Genomic DNA, 24,694 nt, shown 5'->3' with positions numbered 1-24,694 from the left:
TTTGAGAGGGGATGGTATTCGGAGGATGGGGTCTATGGGGAGGAAGAGGAGGTTGTTGAGGGTGGTATTGTGAGGCTGGGGTGTTTGCGGGAGGGATAATGAATGGATGGGGGTGCAGGGCTGGCATTGGAGGTATGGGGTGTACCGGGAGCGGGAGAAGGTTGGTGAGAAGATGTGGGTCTGGGTTCGGCAGGATGAGGCGTATGGGGGCAGGAGGGTGGTGAGGAGCGTGGGCTGCGATTGGGAGGATGGGGTGTATAGATGTTGGTGAGTGGGGTGTGAAGGGGATATTGGGGGGATGAGGTATATGAGACAGGGAGGGAAGGTGTATGGGGAGTTATGAGGGGTGAAGTGTACACCTTTTCTCTCTGCCAGGCACACAGCTCTGGGTTGTTATTTTTGCATTCCAGGCACAGCCGCACACGTACAGGTCATCTTAAACGAGGAGCTGGAATCTAATTTGAACTGCGGGCACAAACTGTCCTGGCCTCAGCATCGTAACAAATATGTGTTCATAGCACGATCTTATTTTATACCGCCCAGTCTTCACCCACGCGTGCACGGGCCAAGCACACAGAGCACTTCCTCTCTGCACCCAGGAATCATCGGATTGTACTAAAGTGCTGGTTTCACCGAGGTCCGTCACACCAGAGTGTCATGCCACAGCAGCTATTCTGTCAGCAGTCAATACTAATCTGACAGAATGGCAGTGGGTTACAACGTCCTGCTATCCAAGTCATGTGCACCAGAATATGGTTAGATCTGTGAAATGGCACAGGGGCGCGTTTTAATGCAGACATAAAGGATTATCATGTTAACAAACAGGGTTCGAAACACACAAGGTTCAAATATGCAAGTCCTCAATCTAGGGGTACCGTGTTAGAATGCACAGATAGAAGGTTGGAAATCTCTACACCAGACGAGGAGTCAATGGGGAGTGGGGATTCTGATACAATGTTAAAATATAGGGTAAGAGTTATAATGCCCTGGCATCAGATGAGGATTTAATGGAGAGTGGGGGGTTTAAATACAATGGGCCTCATTACGAGTTTGGAGGTAGCCATGGTGCTATTAGCGCCATGGCTGCCTTCAAACTCATGTCGGGGTCCGGGTTCTCAGAATGGGGACTTACCGGGTCATTCCAACCATAGAGGACACGGTAAGTCCCCATTCTGAAAACCATTCCCCATTCCCATTCGAGTCCCCATAGGGCTCAATGGGAATGGGGAAGGAGCTAATAAGGGCCCGCAAATAGCGGGCCCGTTATTAGCTCCCTGGTCCCTTAGCGGCTCCCACTAAGGGCAGCTGGTAGAACCAGCCGGCCTTAGTGGGACCCGCTAAGGGACCTTGGAATGCGGCGGTAGGGGGTTAACGGCACCGGCATCCTTACCGGTGCCATTAACCCCCTGCCGCCGTACTCATAATGACCCCCAATGTTACGATATAGGGTAACTGTTAGAATGCTCTGACATCAGATGAGGATTCAATGAGGCATGGGTGGTGGGCCTCATTACACGGTAGGCGGTAACCATGGCGCTATTAGCGCCATGGTTGCCGCCGGTACCGTACCGAGTCCGCCTTGGTGGATGGCGGAATTACCGCCCTACTCCAAGGTGAGCGGGGGCGGTAATTCCCCAATCCCCATTTACCCTTCCCCATTCCCATTTTTGCCCCATAGGGCATAATGGGAATGGGGAAGGTGCTAATTACGGTACCGCAAATTGCGGTACCGTAATTAGCTCTGAGGTCCCTTTGCGGGTCCTGTCCTTAACGCCTGGAAAAACCAGGCGTTAAGGGAGGACCCGCAAAGGGACCTCGTAGTAAGGCGATAAGGGTTTACCGGTACCGGTGCCCTTACCGGTACCGGTAAACCCTTACCGCCTACCGTGTAATGAGGCCCAATGTAGAGGAAGAGCTACAAAGCTATGACACCAAACGAGAATTTCATGTGGAGTGGGGTGTCTGATACAATGTTACAATATGGGGTAGGAATTAGAATGGTATGACACCAGATAATGATTCAGTGGGGAGTAGGGGATCTGGTACAATGTTTCAATATAGAGTAAGAGTTAGAACGCCATAGCACCAGATAAGGATTCAATAGGGAGTGGGGTCTGATACAATCTTCTAACATAGGGTAAGAGTTATAATGCCCTGCCCTGGCATCAGATGAGGTTTCAATGGAGAGTGTGGGGGTCTGATACAATGTTACTATATAGGGTGAATGTTAGAATGCTCTGACATCAGATGAGGATTCAATGGGGAGTGAGTCTGATACAATGTTACAATGTAGGGAAAGAGGTAGCATGCTATAACACCAAACAAGGATTAAATGTGGAGTGGGGGTCTTTAATGTTACAATGTACAGCAAGTGTTAGAATGCTCTGACACCAGATGGGAATACAGTGGGGGTGGGGAATACGAAACAATGTTACAATATAGGGTCAGAGGTAGAAAGCTCTGACACCAGACATGGATTCAGTGAGGATTGGGGACCTGATATAATGTTACAATGTATGATAAGAGTTATAATGATATGACACCAGGCGAGGATGCAATGTGTACGGGGGTTCTGATATAATGTTACAATGTGGGACAGGTGTTAGAATGCTCTGACACCAGTTGAGAATACAGTGGGTAGTATGATACAATGTTACAATGTAGGGTAAGAGTTACAATGTTCTGACACCAGAAACAGATTCAACAGGGAGTGGTGGTCTGATACAATGCTACAGCTGTACCTGTTGTAACAGTTTATTGAGAAGCCACCCTCAGCACGGGGAGTTCCTTCCCTTCCCAGTCAAGTAGTTGTTCAACAAACTGTTCAACAGATTCTATCTCAAACACAAATCATGTCCCTTGGATCCCTCTCCCCTGATCTAACAATGTGCCAAGAACCAGGCCAGTGTAAGGGAAATATATTAGTATTTATTTAAATTAACAGTAAATGAAATTAGCACGAAAATATCGAACACACCACTTTATCCTTGCCACAACACAATCAACTTCTCCAGCATAAATAAATCACAAACGTGAGTTAAAAAGAACAATCACAATTGTGCACGTTCTACCAATTTCACTCCCCAAAATAATTACACTGATCGAGAATATAATTTTGCCCAAACTTTTGGTTTAAAACCACCACAGTGATTTATCACAGTTTTTCAGAGATCCCCCCCCCTTTCCTTGGTCTATGTTGGGAAATCAGAGAGAAACATTGGAATGCTTTGGGGAATTTTAGATTTCAGACCACCCTTACTGAAAAGCCTGTGTTGGGGATGCTGGGTAAAAATGTAGGACCAATTTAAGAACAAAGACAACCCTTTTTCTTGAAGAAGTCGGGGTTAGCTGGACAACAAGGATTACCCAATTAAATTATAGGCTATAGTTTTCAGCGCACACTGGGAAGTGAGCTTTGTTCATTTCAAATTTTACAAATGGTGAATTAATTAAATTAATATTTTTGGTTATATAGGCTCTACACAGTTTTTCTCCCCCTCCCCCATCCTCTATAAAAGAAAATGATTCCTCCCACCTTTTGGTTTTTGAGGACTTAGTTCTACTTACATAGAAAGCCTCTGTTTTAAGTTCAGGAATGCCAGCTGCATCTCAGTACACTCTGGAAGGATAGGGCAGGGACCTGGTCACTCCACCCTCAAAGATGGCCTCACACTCTCCACCACAGGACCCAGTCAGCTTTGTGGCCTTCCTAGAAATAGACAGCTCCACCCAGATGCTATCTTAGCAATCTCTTCTGGTGTCTCCTTACAGCTGGTAAGTTTCAGCAGCCTTCCTGATGGTCTGTCTCTTCTCTCTGTCCTCCTGTCTTTCTCCTTTTTCTGTCCTTCCGGTTTTTGTCCTCCTGTGTCCTCTGTCCTAGTGAAGTCCCCCTTATATAGCAGCGATGACACCACGAATTTTACAATCTTGAGGAAGTACCCTGCAATAATTCCTGCAATAATTCCTGCCACTAGGATTGGACATTTACTCCTCTCTCTCCTCCCATCCTAGCTTCCAAGTCAGGATTGATTTAGGGGTCTGGAGCAACATATAGCAACTGCTTTTTGTAATCGCCCATTTGTTCTACTTTCAACTTCTTGGCAAAAACTAGTTATATAATCACAACTTCCTAATTTTACTAGCAACTTCCATACTAAACATATTTTCTGTTTTAGCTGATCATGGAGAATCAGATAAGCCGACCACCATATCTGTACGATGTAGCATGGCCATCAGGCACATTTCTGCCGTTTCCATAAAAAGCAACAGTTATGAATATGTAATTTATTAAGCATATCGTTAATTTCATGTTCCACCCGCTCACCAACTCTCACATTTGAAACATGTTCAGATCAGCCAGAAACCTAATTTAAATGGCCATTACAGTATCCAGAGTCAGAGGTATATGCATTTTATATCTCCAAAATTGCCTAGAAATTACATTAAAATGGTACAAAAACGAAATCAATCCACATTATGGTTGCGGAGAAAAAGGCCTAAATGATAATAGTCCTTTTAACTTAATTGTGAATCTTCCTGTGGGACAAATGGCAATTTTTATTTCCGCCCATTTGTTTCCATTAGGTCAGCCTCTACCTTCATCAGCATCCTTTGTGTTGAAAGCATTAGTCGTGCTGCAGCCAAGGGTGATTTTCCTTGAAGTCCCCGCTTTCAGAGCCAGCAGGTCTGGGGAATACAGAATTTCGATGCCTTAGCAGCACATTTTTATTTTGGGTGGTCATTAAATGGGGATGTGACATCCAGGCTGGAAGTAGGAGTTTTCCTTTGTGAAGTTTTGCCCACAGCCAGAAACAGGGTCTGCCTTGGGCAGACATTTTCCATGAAGGCAAAGTAGCTCTACAAATGTCACTGGAGTTTTGCAGTTGAGACATAATATACATTGCTTTTGTCAACCCACACATCACGTTTTGTTTTTCTGACATTGTTCTGTGAGTATTAATAGTTTTTTCACTTTTGCTTTTGGAAGCAGTTTTTATTTGCACACAGGCCATTTTTGTTTTCAATGTTTAAAAATCCTGTTTTCCATGTGTCAGGGGTCTTTGATTTCTCTTTCTTTTGTAACTTAGTAACCGGCGAGGGTCAATTAGACTTTCTTTCGGGCCTATAACTATGGGCCCAGGGCATAACCTGACTCAGTAATGCCCCCACGGCTCGGAGCTTATTTGCTTAATTAAAATGCTGCTTGTCCATTAATAATGACAGGTAGGCCCCTTTCCAGATGGCTCTTTAACTTTACTTGAAAAACAAAAACAAGGCAATTTTTTTGTTTCAGTGTTTAAAATCTTGCTATTCATGTTAAAGGGACTTCTTTTTGGGGCCTTTAATTGCGCCCCACACTCTCCTCTGTGCCCCCCTGTATACTACCCCTCACTATATATCCATTCTGTTGTTGCCTCTGAAAAATGCTGCATTATGCATCTGTACTGTTGTATACCCCTGTAAAGTGTTTTTTTTACTTTTCAGAGCTAGATCTGCATTCAATAGATAATAATAATAATAATAATAATAATAATAATAATAATAATAATAATAATAATAATAATAATAATAATAAATGCTAAGAATAATATAGGGTAACTGTTACAATGCTCTGACACCAGACATAGATTCAACAAGGAGTGTCGGTATGATCCAATGTTGCAATATAGGGTAAGAGTTAGAATGCTATGGCACCATATGTGGATTCAAAAGGGAGTGGAGGCAGGGTCTGATACAATCTCCCAATATATGATTAAAGTTCAAATGCTCTGGCACCAGACGGATTCAATAGGGAGTGTGGGGGTCAGATACAATGTTACAATATAGGGAAAGTGTTAGAATGCTCTGACACCAGAGAAGGATTCAATTGGGAGTTGGGGGTCTGATACAATGTTACAACATATGGTAAGTGTTACATACTCTGACAGCAGACGAATATTCATGGTGTGATACAATGTTACAATTTATTTATTTTTTTTATTAACATAGTTTAATATAAACTTTTTGTTCTAACATATATCCTTACACATATCCTTATTCAGTCCTTGTGCCTAACCCTCGGCCCACATGTCTTATTAGACATTTTTTCAAACATTTAGGGCATCAATGAAGTTGATCACTGCACAAGTCAAAATAATGGAACTTCCACTCAATATTCGAAACCACCACTCGTCCATGTTCTCGTTTAGTGGTGCGAACTTCATGAGGTGTAAAGATCTTAAGGAATGGAGTTTAGGGCAGGCAGTTATCAAATGTCTTACTGTCTCAATTTCATTTCGACAGAATCTACACAAATTATCGCTTGTCTCTGCAACTTTTCTTATAAACAATACTTCTCTTGTTCTTAGGGCATTCAACCGAAGTCTAAGGAATCGACCACGATGGTGCCTTGATGGGAATTGAATGAGGTATCCTGGCAGTTTATTCAGTTTGTTTGCTGTTGGTCCAAGTTTTGGGGCAGTTGTTAGTCCTTCTAGGTTGTCCATGTTACATGCCCAGGACCATTCTTTTAGTTTCTTGTTTGCTAGTTGTGGCCACTTTATTAGCATTTCATTGCTTATATTTGCAGCAGACATGATGTCGTTTGCTTTATCCAGCCATTTCGCAAGAACACCCCCTGCATGTTTTGACTCTGTCACCGCCAGAAATTTATACGGTGGTTCTTTCTTTGTAATTAGCATCTTACGCATTAATGCCAGCGCTTTCCAGATGACAGTTGTATATAGGTCATCAAGTGCTAACTCCTGCCTTATAACCTTTATGGAAACGCATTTTGGTAGTCTTAAGACACATTTCCAGAATTGGCCTTCTAATTTTGCCCAAATTGAATGGTCCAGGTTCCAACCAGCCTCTGCTCCATAAGTGATTGACGGAATTACTTTTTGGAGATAGAATAGCCGGATCGGAGAGAGGGAGAACTTGCCAAAGAGGTAATGAAACCGAGCTCCTTGGACTGCCAGAGTGATCATCTGGAACTCAACGTCTTGGACCCAGTTCCGCTCACAGATTGATGGACTGAACATGATTCCCAAGTATCTCATTTCAGTAACTTCCTCTAAGATCATGTTTCCAAGTCTCCACTTAAAGGAACTTGACCTTGTACCACTTTTTGCTCCGATCTTCATGATTTTTGTTTTTGATGTGTTTATTTTTAAGTGATTTTGATTCATGTTTTTTGCTTTTGCAAGAGACGCTGGAGGCCAATCTGCGTGTTATCAACTAGCACAATATCGTCTGCATATATCATGCAGTTTATTTGAGAACCATTTATCTTTGGGGGGAAACAACGGACAGTACACAAAGCAGCCGGAATATCAGCAATGAATAGCTTAAATAGAGATGCAGCTAGCGGGCACCCTTGCTTCACACCTCTTTGTGTCCTCATATTGTTTGACAAGAGTCCTGCTTCATTTAACCTTATTTGTATTGTGGTTGATGTGTGTAATGCAATTATTGGCTGCAATAAATCCTGAGGACAATTCCATTTTTTTAGTTTGTCCCATAGCAATTTCCGATCTATGCAATCAAAAGCTTGATGAAGATCAATGAAAGCTATAAACAACTTTGTTTTACTCGCCAGAGCTGTCAGTTTCAGGATGTTGAGCAACGTCAGGTTGTTCTCTGTACCAACACCCTTGGTAAACCCAGTTTGTCTGCAGTCCACAATTTTAGACGAAATGGCCCACTTTGTTATTTTTTTTGTAGAAAATTAGCGAACACTTTGCCAATGGTGTCCAACAGGGCGATCGGGCGATAATTTGCTGGATTTGCCCGATCTCCCTTCTTGAATATCGGTACGATGATGGCAGATGTCCAAGTTGTTGGGATTTTCTTCGCTGTTGCAATCTTTGTAAATAATTTTGCAATAAAGTCCGCCCATTCAGATTTATTTTGTTTGAGCATCACATTCAATATGCCATCGGGACCTACCGCACGTGAGTTATTCAGGGAATTGATTGCAAGGAGTATATCATCAACAGATTCACTACAATCCCAATTTCCTGTCGTTGCTTCGTCTTTGTTTGCTTCGCGTTCAACCTCACCTGCAAATACTTTTGTGAAATGCTGGTTCCACTCAGCTTCCGATACCACATTGGCCATCTTGGTTGCTTGATTATTTGTGCAGCTATTTATTATGTGCCATATTTCTCTACATTTGTTGGATTTCATCAGGTCTAGCTTTTGTTCACCACGTTCCTGATCACGCTGATACCTGTATGCTTTAACCCAGTTGCGGTAAACCTGCCTCTTTTTTTTATCATATCGATATTATTTGTGCCTCCTTGTAATTTCAGTTTACGTATCTCACTTTGAAGTGTCTTTTTTTTTCCGTTTACCCTCATACTCCAGCCATGCAGATGCTGCTTCTTGGTGGTTTTTTTCCATAATGGTGGGCCATGTTGCTGGGGCACAAACGACACATAATCCACTTTATTATAAGTGAAGATCATGTCATTATCCATGACCTTTGATAGGTTAATTATTTGTTGAGAAGATAGTCGCAGCCTGTTTTTTCCATTATTTACTTCGAGGGCATGTCCGGTGGTCTGCAATTCTGGGTTGTTGCTTATGTTCATGCCCATCACCAATATTTCGTGGTCACTTTTTATTGTCCTCATTACATTCATTTTTCTAATTGTATTCCAAGAGTGTTTGGACACCCAAATGTAATCTATTACCTTTGCGTGGCCCATATTATGCCAAGTAGTATTTGGTGGTATGTCTCCATCAATTTGCCCATTTACCATGACACAATCGTAGGTCTTCATGGTGTTGTCCCAGTGCTTACGTCTATCATGATGTAGGGATTCCATCTCTCCCTTACTAAACAACTTGTTACCTTTTATGTAAAACCAAGTTAAGTTCATGTCGCCAACTATAATAATCATCATATTGCTTCTGGCCTGCAAATTTTTATCTAGGATTGTGGTTACCGCAGCTATGAAATTCTTCGTTGTTATCATAACTGGGTTCCAATATACATTTAATAATAAGATATGTTGGTGTAGGCCAGGCCTGCTTGGTTTGCATTGAAGTAGTGTACTTTGTATAAAGATGTTAGGATTTACACTTTTAATTACTGTCCATCCAAACCCAATTTTAATCATGGTTAATAGGCCCGAGAAAGGACGTCCATTCACATTTTTGCCGGCTGAGTTTAACAAGGTGACATATCCATCTTTAACAGGCACGGACCTTAGCCACGTCTCTTGTAGGCAAATTACGAAGTTGTTCTCTAGATCAATTTGAAATTCCTCAAACAGATGGGAGAACCCCCTCGTGTTCCACGAGACCAGGGAAACCACATCTTTGTCCTTCACAGCCCCCAGCTAGTGTATCCGGGCTCCGTGCGTGTTTCTCTTTGTAATTGATTTTGCATATGATCCTGTTCGCAGTTGGTTTCTTATGTTATTTTTTCTTTGTTCATGAGGTGCTAATCTGTTTTCCGATTCACACAAAGGTTTGCAAGCTGTTTGCGGAAGAGATTTATGCTCACTAACATCGAATCCAAGCTGCAATAATTCGACTTTGAATGCCAAGATGGCCTTTCTTACTGCATGAGATTTTATATGAAGGTACACCTGGTCTGCATAGTCCTCCGACATATATTCGATGATTGCAATATCATCGGAGGTTACCGTTCTTAAGGCAGGGACTGAGTGTAGTAAGCACAGTACATTTCTCCTGTTCATGTTCACGTCGCGATCCTCTTTCAAAATATTCACAATTGCGATTCGTATATCGGTCTGTTTGCCTGGATCTTGCATTTCATGATTATATTTCAAGGACTCCTTTAGTCGCTGAGCAGTTGTTAACTTCGGATTTAACCCCATCGTTTTTTTAGTGTTACCATGTTGAGTCAAGGCAGCCCCACCAGAACTTGCCACTTTAGTGGATGGCCCAGCATTACACTTCGATGTAGATGGCGCGGGTTTTGGAGACCGACTAATTTTACTCAGTGGGACTATTTGTTTGAGACATGCCTTTTTACTTATAGCCCATGGATTTATCAGCCGTCTTTCCTCGGGCTCATTTGACTCAGCTGAGTCGAGAGTACTCATTGAACTATTCGAGGTATCGATCTTAGGGTCTCCAAACTCATCATCGTGAGAATATGTAGATAGGTTACATAAGTCAATGGATGTATTCTCAACCACGCTTATCAGATCATCTGAATCAAGTCTTTGCCGTTTTTTTGGGTTATCCATTTCACCTGTAATTGCCGGCGCCTTCACAACAGCCCTTTTAGACCCTTTAGTGTGCTGTGTCAAATTTTATTTTGAAAGTCTAAAGAAGGGGGTCGATTTTACTGGTGTCGTTAGATGACGTATACATTTCTTTGCGTTGCCAGCCCCTTTTCGGGAGTCGCAATTCTTTAACTTTTCAGTCCTTTTTTTTGGCTGGGCCTTTGTCAGTTGTTTGGATTTTTCTTTTGTGGTGTTTTCCTTTGCCATATTTAGGTTTTTTGCCGGGCCATTGAAAATGCCAACTACTGAGGTAGTACAAGACAAAGACGTTGGAGTTTCCTTTTCTTGTTCAGTCGTCAGTTTTTCTTTCTCCGGTTCAATAGAGGAATTTGGACGCTTTTCAGCAACCTCAACCGGTTGAGCAAAAGTAAATTTCAATGGCAACGCCAACCCTTTTGAAGACTTTTCAACCACCGGTAACTTGGGTTCACTGTTCTCATTCGCATTTACATTACCTGCGGTGTCTATTAAAGTTTGCCTTGACTGGTCACTTCTAATATCAGCCACTGGACGAACCGGCACCTGCGGTAGAACATCTAGGCTGTTTGCTCTTGGGGCTATCTGGTTCATCATCAGGGTTATTTGCTTTAGGCAAGAAGAAAAAGATGTCATCAATTCTTTTTTTTCGGTGATCTCGTTTGTTGTCAAATCATTCACTAACTTTTGCAGGGAAAGAGATGAAGATCTTTCACTTTCAAGGTTTTGTTGAAGCAGTGAAATGATGTGGTCTTGCTTTACTAGCCGTTCCATGATGTGTTCCAGACGACCACCATTTGATTGCACTGAGTCATTTATGCTCTCGTATAATTTGGTGAAAGGAATGAGAGCAACTGATGTCGCAGCCATCACATTGTTATGTATTTGTAGGGCCGCAGCAGCAGACAGATTTGATTTAAGGGCTGCTGCGGCCTCTTTCGTCGATTCATTGATCCAGTTTTGTTTACTTGTATCCTTATTTGCACATGTGCCGGCAACATCACAATCCACCAATTTTTTAGGCAAGAAGAGCGGGGCCGCCATCACCTTTGGGGTGGAACAGTGCATAGCCATACTCGTAGTAGACTTTTGCGCTTTGTTCAGCATGAGGGACCCACCTCTGCCCCCGGTCCGTAATGAACTGCACATCGGGAGGTAAAGGGAGCCAGAGGAGCTGTCCAATATTTCATGTGCTCCAGGTCCGGCTATTGTATGTACATGAGCAACGCCGGACCTTTCTTGATTTACAAGAATGGAGTTAGGTGTATACGCAACACTGAACACTGGTACCGGTCTAGGGTTGCTGGACAGCCGAACCTTAATTTGCTCGAAGTCATCCTTCAGACGTTGAGTTAAACGCGCCTCTCGCCCAGCCAGATCGAACAAATACAGCTCATTATTTGAGCAAGGCTGTGGTGAACTGTTGTTTACATCAATACCACACACTGCTGTCAAAGGTGGTATTGTGCCCCCGCCCAATGTCATCAGGGGAGTCTGTGGCATATTTGTTGAACTCAATTTGTCAGTCTCAACTTCAGAGCTTACATGCATAAGGCTCTGACCTAGAGCAACATTTTTTTGTTGTACATGAACGCTCACTTGCCCACCATTGTTTGCGGCTTCTATTGTCCCAGTTTGCGGGTCCACCGCCGCTTGTATAACATCGTGCTTTGGGCCTAGGGGCTTCAATTTAGATATTTCATGTCCGCTCTGCGAGGACCGAATCTCAAACTCCAGCAGTTCGGTATCAGTGACATCGAAAGAGAAGTTTCCCGCAGAGCTTGTTAAGTCTATTTTTGGTGGTTGAACGCCATTTGTGGCACGAATATTATCGTTCACAATCTCTCTTGATGCACTGTAGGTCAGAGGAAAGCTTTCCACCTCCAACGAGCTCCTCACCGGCCTTCCCCTACACACATGCTTTATTTCATTTATTAGAGGTGGTAGCAACGATTCGGGCACGGGGCTCTGCGCGATCGTTGCGGTGGCTTCACTTATGGGGGAGTTTGAGTCCAAACCCTGTGTACACCCCACCCCTGTCTGGGAGAGACCGTCCATATTATGACCTACTGATGACGGTGATTGGAACGGGTTTATGTTCAGGGAATTGCTCAAGAGTTGCTCTGTTTGTTCTTTCACTACAGAAGGATTTGTCAGTGTGACCATTTCAGCAATTGCAGCGGGCAAAAGGTGGACATTCATACAGGGCTCACTCTGTTTTCCCCAAGCATAGCCCCTCAGTGAGGCCATCGTCGGGAGCGAGCAACCTTGAGTACGAGTTTCACTATCTACAGGAGCTGGCCCGCCCTCCAGAGGGGCTAATATGCCAGCTCCAGACTTTCCGGGCAGCTTGGCAAGAATCGTATTTACCGCATTGTCTCTGTGATATAGCGTTTGCTTTGCCATAGCTCGGGTCAAAGGCCCATTTTCGGCCATCCAAAACAGGGTAGAGTATACTTTTCTTATCTTCACAGGTCGAGGGCCTGGGTCGACAGTCAGCTGAAGCAAAGTTGACGATGGGCAGCAAGCAGCCTCCGTTCAGCCGTGGACTGCCGCAGACTGAACTCTGCCCGAATTTCGCGCGCGCTCCGCACTCGAGGCAGGTTTTTAAAGTCAGTAGGGCTTGAATTTGTTAAAGGTGTAAACCACCGCCAGCCACACACTCGCAAGGAATCAATTAGTTGAAGACACGTCGCTGCAGCTCCTCACTCCGCACTCCACCAGGGTCTGCCGCAGACTGAACTCTGCCCGAAAATAAGGTAAGGGTTTGAATGATATAACACCAGACAAGGACTCAATGCAGAGTTGGGGTTTGATACAATGTTACAATGTAGGGCAAGCGTTTGAATGCTCTGACACCAGATGAATATATAGTGAGGAGTACAACACAATGGGGGTCATTACGAGACAAACCCGTGTCCTGGTCCGTGGTGTCGGAATGGGGACTTAGCGGGACATTCCGACCTTTGCGGACCTGGTAAGTCCCCATTCCGAAAACCATTCCCCATTCCCATTGAGCCCCCATGGGGCTCAATGGGAATGGGGAAGGAGCTAATAACGGGCCCACAAATTGCGGGCCCGTTATTAGCTCCCTAGTCCCTTAACGGGTCCCGCTAAGGGCGGCTGGTAAAACCAGCCAGCCCTAGTGGGACCTGCTAAGAGACCGCGGAATGCGGTGGTAGGGGGTTAACGGCACCAGCATCCTTACTGGTGCCGTTAACCCCCTACCGCCATACTCGTAATGACCCCCAATGTTACAATGTAGGGTACGATTTACAATGCTGTGACAGTAGGTGAGGATTTGATGGGGAGCCGGGTGTCTGATACAATGTACAATGTAGGTTAAGTGTTAGAATGCTCTGACAACAGATGAAGATTCAATGGGGAGTGGGGAGGTCTGGCACTAGGTTACAGTGTAGGTTAAGTATTCGAAGGTTACAATCTGCATGTAAAGTGCCAGAGTGTATGGCCACAGACACTGGGTTACCATGCAGTGACACCTGGTGAAGATTCAATGGCTGAGGTGGGGTGCACAGATGCATGGGTTAGCTTGTATAAATGCATTATTATCATGCACTGACACAAGAAGAGGTTTCAATTGGAGGTGGGTGGTGCTAAAAATGCACAGAGCACCATTACCATCTAGAGAAAAAGGATTCAAATGTATTGATAAAATACAACCAAAGAGTGGTGTAAGGCACATGCGCAGGTGAGAAGACACATGTACAAGTTCACAACCTAGAAACAAAGTATTATAATGCATAGACAAAGAGTTAGAATACACAGAGACCATGTGAGAATCGAAGGGAAGGGGAAATAATTCACAGATACAAAGTTACATCATTGTGATAAAAGGTTTGACTATACATGTAAAGAGTTAGAATGGAACTAACGCCCGATAATTAATCCTCTGAGTGTAAAACTGTATTTGTATAATACCTCTTTGTTATGAATATTGGCCTAAGCCCATTCGCGTTGCATGGAAAACCGTGTTCGAAATGCTCCGAATCCTGATCAATTTCACTGCCATTTTAAGAATCAGCCACCATTTTGATTTTAACTCTTGCTTCTGTCCGAAAATGGTGGACTTTGTTTTCAACTACAGCCGAGCTGAATGACCTTTGAGTTGTGTCAACATTTAGGCAGACCGAGAGCAGACTGTTTGTTCTGTGCAAAGAAACCTTGTGACTCGTATGAACTGCAATCCAAGTGTTGTCTGCACTCACAACCCTCATCCTCATATAAACAACGAGACAATGTAGAGCAAATTCAAACCGTGTGCTTTGGTTATAATATATTGTGTTCTGTCTTGAAACCAGGCTTACTATGAGCCGGAGACCCAGTGCTGCCATTGTAACTTCATGGACATGCAAACTTGTTAAATCTGTTGAACAATATTGTAATATTTGTCATGTGAACTGGGCACGAAACCAAAGTTGTAACTCATTAGTTTGGAGAAGAGCTGGGCAACGACCAGGACTGTGTATAAATACTGCATGCTTTGTGATGACCAGTACTCTCCCCCCTCACTGTGTCTGCTAGCACACACTGTGAGGCACTTGGGAGACAGATAGCTATCTGCTTTGATATTTGTATCTGTACAGAATAAAGTTTGACTTCATGACTGGCGGATTACATTTTTGGTGGTACCGAGCCTCTATATTCCTTGCTGATCTATCATGAGGAAAATGCATAGCACAAGCTTACAATATATAGATAATGGGTTAGTATAACAGGGTTAAAATTCAGTGACATCTGATGACTAATCCGGGGGGATAATGCACAGCATAAGGTTACAATATATAGATAATGGGTTAAAATATACAAATACAGGGTTAGAATTCACCAACAGCAGGGAACAGATTACAGAAACTTTCCACTTGTGCAAGTGCTGAATTTCAAAGTATTAGCAATAGGGCAAAGTTTTCACCAATGCAAAAAACATTGGGGATATATTAGAAAAACTGTGCATCCTCGGGCAAAAAAATATTCTTTCAAATGCATGTTTGCACCAAGGCAAAGTTTGAACTAGTGCTAATATGGAATTATATTAGCAGTGCAGAAAACGTTGCCTTGGTGCAAAAATGTATTGAAAGAGTATGTTTTTTGCACTAGGGGAATTTTTTCCCTAGAATGATTACCATGCACAATTGCACTTGTCATGGTGCAAAGGTTTTCTAACATGGCCTCAATGTTTTTAGTGCTAGGGCAAACTTTCCCCTAGTGCTAATACCTTGCAACTTTGCACTTGCACTGGTACAAAGTTTCTGTAATCTGGCCCCAGGTGAAGATTAAATGGGTTTGTCCGGAGGGTAAGAAAACCATGACAGAAAGTTACAATACAGGACACAAAGGTTTAGAATGCACTGATACCAGGTGCGGATGCAATGGGAGCACAGAAACAAGGTAACAAAGTAGAGATGCAGTTTAGAATGTACAGATTAAAGGTTAGATTCCTTTGATAAGGGGAGTATGAGAATGCATAGATGTGACGTTGGAGTGCAGAGCAGAAAGGTAGTATACCATACCCCCAGGGCGCCTTTAACCACCCAGCATGCCAGCTCGGGGGAGTCTTTCAAGGGCTCCCCCGGGCTGGAGTAGTGGGAGAATGCGCTGCAGGCGCTCTTTTGTTATTAAATGTGCCCACTGCGGCGGTGGGGCGCATTTAATAACAATAGGGTGTTGATGCTTTGCATCAGCACCCTATTGAGTTGATTACCTCCCCATTCTGATGCGGGAGCGAAGCGGTTTTCAATAGAATAGGACGCTCATGCAATAGCATGAACGCCACATTCCAGTGATAAACTCCCTGCTCAGGCGCCTGAGCGGGGAGTTACAAAGCAAATCGGTGCCCCCACCAGCCCCTGCATTGACCAGGGGCGAGTGGGGAGGGGGAGCCACATTTTTCTTACAATGCCCAGGGCACTTCCTCCGCCAAGGCTGTCCCTGCACTGGCACCTGTTGAGGGCGGAGATTCAATGTGGGTGATAATTCACAGATGCAATTTTGCAACCTAGGGATGAAGGGTTGAAATGCGGAGATACAGGGTTTGAATGTAATGAGATTTCAATGAGGGGGTGAAAATGCGCAGATACAATGTAGACACAGATGATTAGTATGTACAGAAAGGTGGTTAGGATACAATCTTGGTGAGGGGGACAGCTCAGGGGCAACGCGTTAGACTTGGTAGCAAGAAAAGCAGCCAAAATACAGGTTCGAATCCCGATCCAGCGCTTAGAAACCAATCTCTGGTGTTAGGCACTGGATGCGGGTGGGTATTCAATGGGGTTACAGATGCAAGTGCTCAACCTAGAGATGAAGGCTTGACATGCACAGATACGGGCTTAGAACGCACCAGGCAGATTGCAATGCTGGGTGGAAATGAACAGATACAATGTCGAAATAATGGGTCAGTGTGTACAGATATCATATGGGTTAGTATGTACAGATAGCATGTGAGTGGGACTAAAACTCTCAGTCCCACTGACATGATGGCATGGATACAGGTTTGGAAAGAACGGATGTGATTTGGGAAAGCCCAGTTAGTAGCTGGAATGCGCAGTTACGGGTCTGAAATGCACTGGTAGGCATTTAGAATTTAAGCAAACGAGGTTAGAATGTACAGGACGCAGGTTGAATGTTCATGTTCCAATGTAGAAAGTAAAGATCCGGTCTGAGAATTCACAGCTAGAGTACGGCATGCATACAGGTTCATAATGCCTAGATGTGAACGCGCACATAAAGCCAGATCGCTGGCGTGTGCTTTACAGGAAGTACATTGCTGAGACCTGCGTGATGTGTTAAGTACTGTGCGTGTCAGAAATAGAAAAGGTTTTGTAAGACGAGCTGGTGTTACACTGGGGTCAGAGCAGTCAGTGTACCCTGTCCAGACCTCAGCCGCCTGCAGGTGCAACCCCAAAGCATGAATGGGCCGCGAAGCATGTTTACCAGCGGGCCCCACAGCCGAGGCCTGATTCAGCGTGAGGGCCATGCCGAGTGTGCTGCCCGACCCACCCAATCGCAGAGGCCTGCTCTCTCTCTCTGCCAGCTTCCAGGCCCAGCAGGATGGCTTGCAAGGGTGGGTCCGAGTGTCTGGCATTCTGGAGACGTGGGAGCCAAGCAGCGCAGTGCCCAGCTGCTCCCGGGTGCGGGGGCGCAGCCAACAGTGTCTGGACTGAGCAGGGACAGAAGTCATGTGTTTATCCTTTTACGAATGTATAAATAGCTCTGTGCGGCACATATTTCAGCGATATGATGACAGACACCCACTGTGATGTGCAGCAAATAGAAAACATCGCCACGTGTTCTGTCTGTTCTAGAGGCGTACGGAATGCCCCGGAGTGGCAGAATGCAGGGAAGTTCCACCTCGGTGAGCGGCGCTATGTGGAAGAATACTAGATCGCCGGCTGGCACATTATTAAAGGGAGGGCCCATACATGGTGTACCCGATTTGGCGCGAGAGCAGTAGTACGCATGTGCAAACCCACTGAGGGGTTTCTAATGGATTCAAATGATGCATTTGAGAGTTCCATGTTTTTAAATTAAGGTTAGATTTTTTAAAAGATTGTGTTTACAGACAGTTCTGGAAGGGAAAACATGGGCTATTCCAACACTCCAAGCATTCACTGCCCACTGGTTTTCCCCCAGACGAATCTCACTAGCTAAGATGTCACCCATGTGCCTCTTGCTGCCCCAGAACTGTCCCATGTCCCTCCAAATGCAACCGGTCTGCCCCGCGTGGCTCAATTCCATCCCCGTTTTGTTCATACTGCCTTAAGTCTTCCCCATGGCCATCACTGTTTCCAGTTCTGTCGCATGCAACCCTCACTGCCACAGTTCTGTTCTGCCCCACTCCTGTCACAAGTGGTTCTCACCACCCAGTTGCTTCCTCATCATGACGCCCTCACGTCCGCAGTTCTTCCCCAGTGCCCTCCTGAATACCCAGTTCTGCCACATGTCACTCTCATTGTCCCAGTTCTGCTCCCAACGTCACTCTCATTACCCCAGTTATACCCCATGTCGCTATTATTGCCCAACAAAGTACCCCATTATCTTAATTCTGCCCCATGTTACCATGATCATCCAGATGCTACTCACTGCCCACCACCTTCTGGCCTTCCACATTCAGACCACCATCTCAGACACATACACGCACACACACGTAAACAAACACAACACATACCTTTTTGTGTGGCACTGCAACCTTTGGCTCTGGTCGCTCAGCTCCTCTGGTGCTCTCCTGGTGGTTTGCGTGGCCCAGAAAATGGAAGCTGGGAGAGCTCTACTTTACAGATCTCCACTTGGTGCACACTTTCACCCAGGCACCATGTGGCGTATTGATGGCGCTGAGATTTAGAATGATGCCACGTCCTTTACTGGCTGTGGTTTTACGTGTTTTTTACGTGTTTTTATTGCAGCAATTTTCCCTGGGGCTATTTTCACCTTGGCGTTATCACCCCGGCTGGTTTTGACGTTTTTTTCTTTTTTACCGGGATCACGCCCTAAACCCCCAACTATACCCCACCCCCACCACACCCACCACCCCCAAAATCGGTTATACAAACACTACACATATATTTAAAAAACAAATTGACAAAAAATGGCTGCAGTGAAATCCACAGGGTGAAAACCGACAGTGAAAATTGCTGTGATGAAAACACAGTAACCGGCATATACTGTGGCACGGGATATCAGGTTCCCCAATGGCCCTCTATTGACTTCTGCTCCCCAATGTCACCTTGTGCATGCTGTGACGGTATGTTGAGAGGCCATCCTCAACACAGGGAGTTCCTTCCCTCCCCAATCTAGGTGCCACCAATAAACGGTTTAACGTCAATTCTTTATAGAGCCTTATTTAGGATGCATATAATACCCCTTGGATCTCTCCCCCAGAGCTACAAATGAGCCAAGACCCAGGTCGGTGAACAGGAAATATATCTGTATTTATTTGGTTGATAGGTAATAGAGTATCGCACTGAAATGTCACACACCACTTTATCAATGGCAAAACACAATAAACTTCCCTAAACATAAACAGTTTACACAATTTGGTTCGGAAAACTCAAATCACAATATTTTACTTTATACAAATTTCAAAACGAATGATCATCAACACTGGTCACTAAATAAAATCACTTTACATTAGCAATACTGTACAATTTCTTTTTCCTGTATGTTTAAACGGCTAGCAGTAAATGAACACAGGGTGATTGAGCAGTGGGGTTTCAGACCACCACCTACTTTGGGCTGTGTTGGGGAAGTCGGACAGAAAAATTGAGATGATTTGAGAATTTGGGATTTCAGACCCCCTTCAACTTAAATGTCTGTGTTGGGGAAGTTGGATGGTAAAAACTGGTATGATTTGAGGGTTTTGGATTTCAGACCCCCTCCACTTAAAGGCCCATTTTAGGGAAGCTGGCAGTTTAGGGATTTTTTTTTCTAGTTTAGGGACAAAGACATCCCTCTTGCTAAAAGAACTTGGGTTAACAGGCAAAATAGGATTAAACAATTACGTTACAGTCTATAGTTTTCAGCGTACACTGAAAATTAGCTTTGTTAATTTTGAATTTTAACTTAAATCACCCTGTGGTGTTCCGCCAAGGGGATTTAAATAAATTAATATTTTTAGTTAAAAAGGCTAAGGAGCTATACACCCCCCCCCTGCCCACTATAAAGGAAAAGGATTTAAGGCCAGCAGATTCCCACACTTTTGGGTTACAAAGGGTTTATTCCTGCATAGATAGAAAAGCCCTGTTTTAAGTTCAGGAAAGCCAGCTGCATTTGAGGGCCCTCTGGAAGGACAGCTCTCTTGCCTGCAGTGCCATTTGCCTCTCTGGCCCAGTGATTTTATTAGTCTTTTTTTTGTTTGAAGTTAGTAGTCGCAGATCATAAATGGGGGATGCATTTGCTACACAGAGACCCTCCACTGCAGACATCCGGCATCCTGTCCTCTTATCTGAAGGGGATCAGCTTTTGTTCTTAAAAATAGTTCAGCCTTGTTTGCAGCCTGTGTTTTCACACCTCCACATACACCTAACCCCTATATTCCAGTCATGCACCAGCTAGGCCACCTGCACTGCACAAATATGAGTTTTCATAAACTCCAAGTCTGGGGGACACTTGGTTTGCAACACCTTTCGGACAGGACACATTTTATTGCTGTTGAAAACAGTTGGGAGGAACAAAGCAGGCTTTCAGCGGGGGAGGCCTTTGTGAGATATGCCCAGAGGCCCACCATTTGTCCTTGGCTGAGAGGAACTCACAGATTGCATGTTTTAACATCAGCCTTTATTCTCTGAGATACTGTGTGATTTTCTGATCAGGGTTCACTTTGCTTTTGCATCGATGGATTTCTTCTTTCTTTTCAAACAGCACTGTTTCTCTTTTTAAAGATGACAGCTGAAAGTAAAGGGCTGTTTTTGTCTGGGTGGTCAAGGAAGTTCCCCTTTATTGTGAAGAATTTATGTTGTGCACACCATATTGATGACGACAGCAAAACTGGTATAGTGTCGCAAATCTATATGAATCACGTTGGAAGATGCAATGTTAAAACTGTAAATACAACACAAACTCATACAGGGGGGTGTTTTTCTTTCAATGATTAGTTGTTACATAGGCATTCTAAAAGTAGCAGGAACATTCTCTGTGGGAAAGAGAATTGGTTACCCAGTAATTAAGACATCTGAACAGGGAAAGGTTTACAGTGCTTGCAAGAGAACAGATGTTATCTGGCCATGTTATCTGGCCCTTTATATTAACATATGTTGAGGGGATTAGTTATTTGTTTGGTGGTAGCAAACATGGTCAGAGGCCGGGGTATGATGTTTAAGTATGTTTCCAGGTCATCCGAGATTGTATGTGGCTGCATACATTAGAGTAAGGTGCCAGACATCTGTGAAATGGAGATGTCTATCTATAGCTCAAGGAAAATAATGTTTAAACAGATCTTCCTCTATTTGCTAAACTACGTAATGAAGACCATGTGCAATCATACCTAAAGTTAAAAGGTTTAGGGCAGTTATTGCTAGCAATGAATTATATTTTCAATACTAATGTTTAAACCATGCACCAACGTCAGGAGATACTACAACGAATCCCAAGAAAAGGTGTGTTTTGAATATGATCTGAAGATAATAACGAAGTTAAGCCTGACCAATGAAAATGGAAGAATTGGAGAAAGAGGGGATTTCTTTGAAGAAGTTTTGTCCAATCATATTTGGTGGGTGGAGAGTAGTATATGTATCTGGTAGTGTTTTAAATAGTTGCAAAATGTATATAAACTACCAACTGATGTTGTATTGTCGATACTTGGGTTAGTTTGGTCCTGCAACACCATCTAACCGCTCCCAGGAGCTTTCCACAACAAACTTGCTTTATGTTCAACTGTGTACTCGCTTCTTTAGTGGTGGGCCTGTTTTGGGTTAAGGTGATTAAAGGTCCAACCCCACATTTGGCGAGCCAAGGTCGGAGTTCATTCGTTCCGAGAAGTTGGGGTTCTCCTGTCCACACCTCTCAGCTGCGGCACCTCACATCGGGGACCAGTCTTCCATGCACAGTGAAAAATATATTTTCGGACGCTGTATTGGTTAAAGGTCCGTATGCACTCCAGAGACATAATGCCACGGTTTAACAATGCAGAACAATTTAACGAAGCACTACATGGATGCACCTCGGTTTCAGGTGAGTACATGGTTGGGAGTGTAAAACAAGGGTGAAAAGAGGAAAAAAGGGGTTGTTTCTTTGATTTAAGGGGTCTTTGTTTTTATTTCTCTTTTGGGGAAAGGGTAGATTTGGAGTGTGGGTGTGAAATTAATTGAGGTTACAGGGTTTGGAAAAGTGGATTTTTTTGATAGACTGGTTGAACTGTTCTGTGTTGTAAATCCTTTGTATATATTTGTTATCTAGTTTGTACCTAGCCCAGTGTGAATCTTGTACTGATACCGTTTTGTTTTTTTGTCTGGTTGGCTGGAGCCCTAACCCGAACCTGGGGTGGTATCTTAGGATACGTCCGACCATAGATAACTTTTCGAAGAAGCCTCGACATTCTTTTGTATTTGCGGGGCGGGAAGAAACCCTCACCTCTAGTTTCTTGGTTAGTCAGAGTAGTGAATAGAAACTTCCTGTAGTCAGGATAAGACAGTCATGTAGTAGAGAAAGGAATACAGTAAAAGAAGAGAGGGCAAGAGCAGCAGTGCTGTAGTTGAAAGCATTGCACCCCTCCTATACCGGGGATATCTCAGAAATATTGGCTGGTGAGTGTTTTTGATAAAATTCTGTCTTCTGTGTACAATTGAGAAGTAGAATGAAATAAATAATGAAGCGTTTTAAATGTGGTATAAGGCGAGTATGGTGAATGAGTGTGAAGTGCAACTAAGGAATTGGGCCAGGGTAAAAATGGGAGCTTTTGCGTGTACATTGTTTTCATGCCGCAGGTTCGGTTTAGTATCAGATTTTTTGTGAAACTGTTATTTGATAAATTGGATTGGAGTATGAGACTCCATTGAATCATTTGTGCCATGTGTTGCCCGGCTATAAGGTGAACATTTTAAAATATTATAGGGAATGGATGCGGGAGAGTAAGGGAAAATTGATACATTCTTGGCCTACTGAATGTTCCTATGATAGACGCATATTGGAGAACCTGCTTACCCTATTAACTACAAAGCACAAGGGCCCGAAGTTAGAAAAGCGGTTAGACATTTTGGAATTATGTAGGATGTATGAGCAAAGCGAGAAGGGCCATAATGCTAAAATTGTGGGTTAAGGGCCGCAAAAGGAGGGTGTAGGAATTTTTTCTCTGCACCCACCCCCACATGAGTGCTATTCTTTATTGTGCACAGAGGGGTACACAGATCCTCAGTTTGTACCACAATTTTCCCCAGCAGCTACTCCAGTGGTTGGAAGACGGACACAGGTAACGCCTCCATCAGCTACGATTTCCTAGAACTGGGATTCTGAGGAAAGTGGAAAGGTTACTCCTTCAATGGTTACGTGCTGAAGAGAGGTTGAAAATAGAGAGCGGGAAGGGGACAACTCCCCCAACTGCTTGGTTAGCAGATAAATTGTGGAGGAGCAAGAAAGAGTAAGACCGATAGTTAGAAGAGCGTAGGAAGGATTGGAAATGAGAGAGAAAGAAGCGGTTAGGCCTCTTTCTGCAAGGATAGATGATAGATTGCAAAGAGTGGTAGATGCACAGGAATGGGAAAAGATGAAGGAAGCCCTACGGCAAGCAGAGGAAGAGATAATGCTGTTACAGCAGCAGAGAGATGATGAGTGGGAGGAGAAAGGTAAGGGATGTAGAAGAAGGAAGGTGGAGACATGGACAGATTCTTGTTAGATTGGATAACTCAGTTATCAGAACGGTTGAGGTGGACATAGAGAACAGGGATGCTGCCATGGTACAGAGGCTTGGCAAGGAGGACGAGAGATGTCACCCTATGGTAGTGTTGATTATGCTTCTATGTCTGTAGAAAGGTTAGGGGATGTAGCAGTCGGAGTAGACGATGAAGAAGGAGAATGGGATGTTGGGCAAGGAGAGCACAGTGTCGGTACCCTACCTCTCTCTCCAGTAGCAGCGGTAGAAAGCACACCATGGAACTATAGGACATGCCAGGGTACTCCCATAGTGTTAGTAATTAGTAGCGGAGAGATGGTAAAGCCCCAGTAAAAACAGGTAGAACTGAATTTCCATTGCTCCAGAAGGGTCTGGGAAGGATGTATTATGTGCCGTGGTCACACATGAACTGGAATAATCTGATGAAGACACTTCCTTCACTCACTGCAGGGGCACAGAAATAGTTTAATGAATTAGAGAAACACACTGCTGGTGTCATGTTGGCCATAGGGGACATGAAGGGCTTATTCATGACCCTAATGGAGGAGCAGTCAGATGAGCTTTGCAAGAGGTTGGGATATCTGGGAGTTCAGTTGGATACAAATACCCATGATGGAGCAGCTTTTAATAATCTTAAAGAACAGATGTGGGGGGCCTTGCAGATTATGTACCCGATATGCCTGATATCAATTTGATTTTAGCTAAGAAATCCAATTAATTCAGCAGATGTGCAGGGCATAAACAGGAGAAGCATGCAACAAGAATGTGGCAATTAATTACCACATTCTGAAGAGGGGACTTCTGAATGAAGTCCAGCACAATGTACATAAAGTAGTATGGATGGAGGACAAGAGTTGGCCAGAAATTCAGGCACACATGTTGCATTTCTGCAAGAGAAGACAGGAAAAAGGGACGGGAGAATGTAGAGCAAGCACCAAAAGCAGAGGCTAAGATCATTCAAAAGAAATTGGCAAATATTTGTTTAGAAGGAGCAGTAATTACAAATTCTATGGGGGACAGAAGAGGGTACTGGGACAACAACGACACAGCAAAACAGGTATGATGCAGGGTTGGGTCAACGGGAATGTTCCCGGGCTGAGGCCAATGAGAGGGTTACTGAGGGGCATTTCCATGGGTT

This window comes from Ambystoma mexicanum, chromosome 1p, assembly GCF_040938575.1.
Source record: "Ambystoma mexicanum isolate Mex_15411 chromosome 1p, UKY_AmexF1_1, whole genome shotgun sequence".
Classification (NCBI taxonomy): domain Eukaryota; kingdom Metazoa; phylum Chordata; class Amphibia; order Caudata; family Ambystomatidae; genus Ambystoma; species Ambystoma mexicanum.
This window is presented reverse-complemented; position numbering follows the sequence as displayed.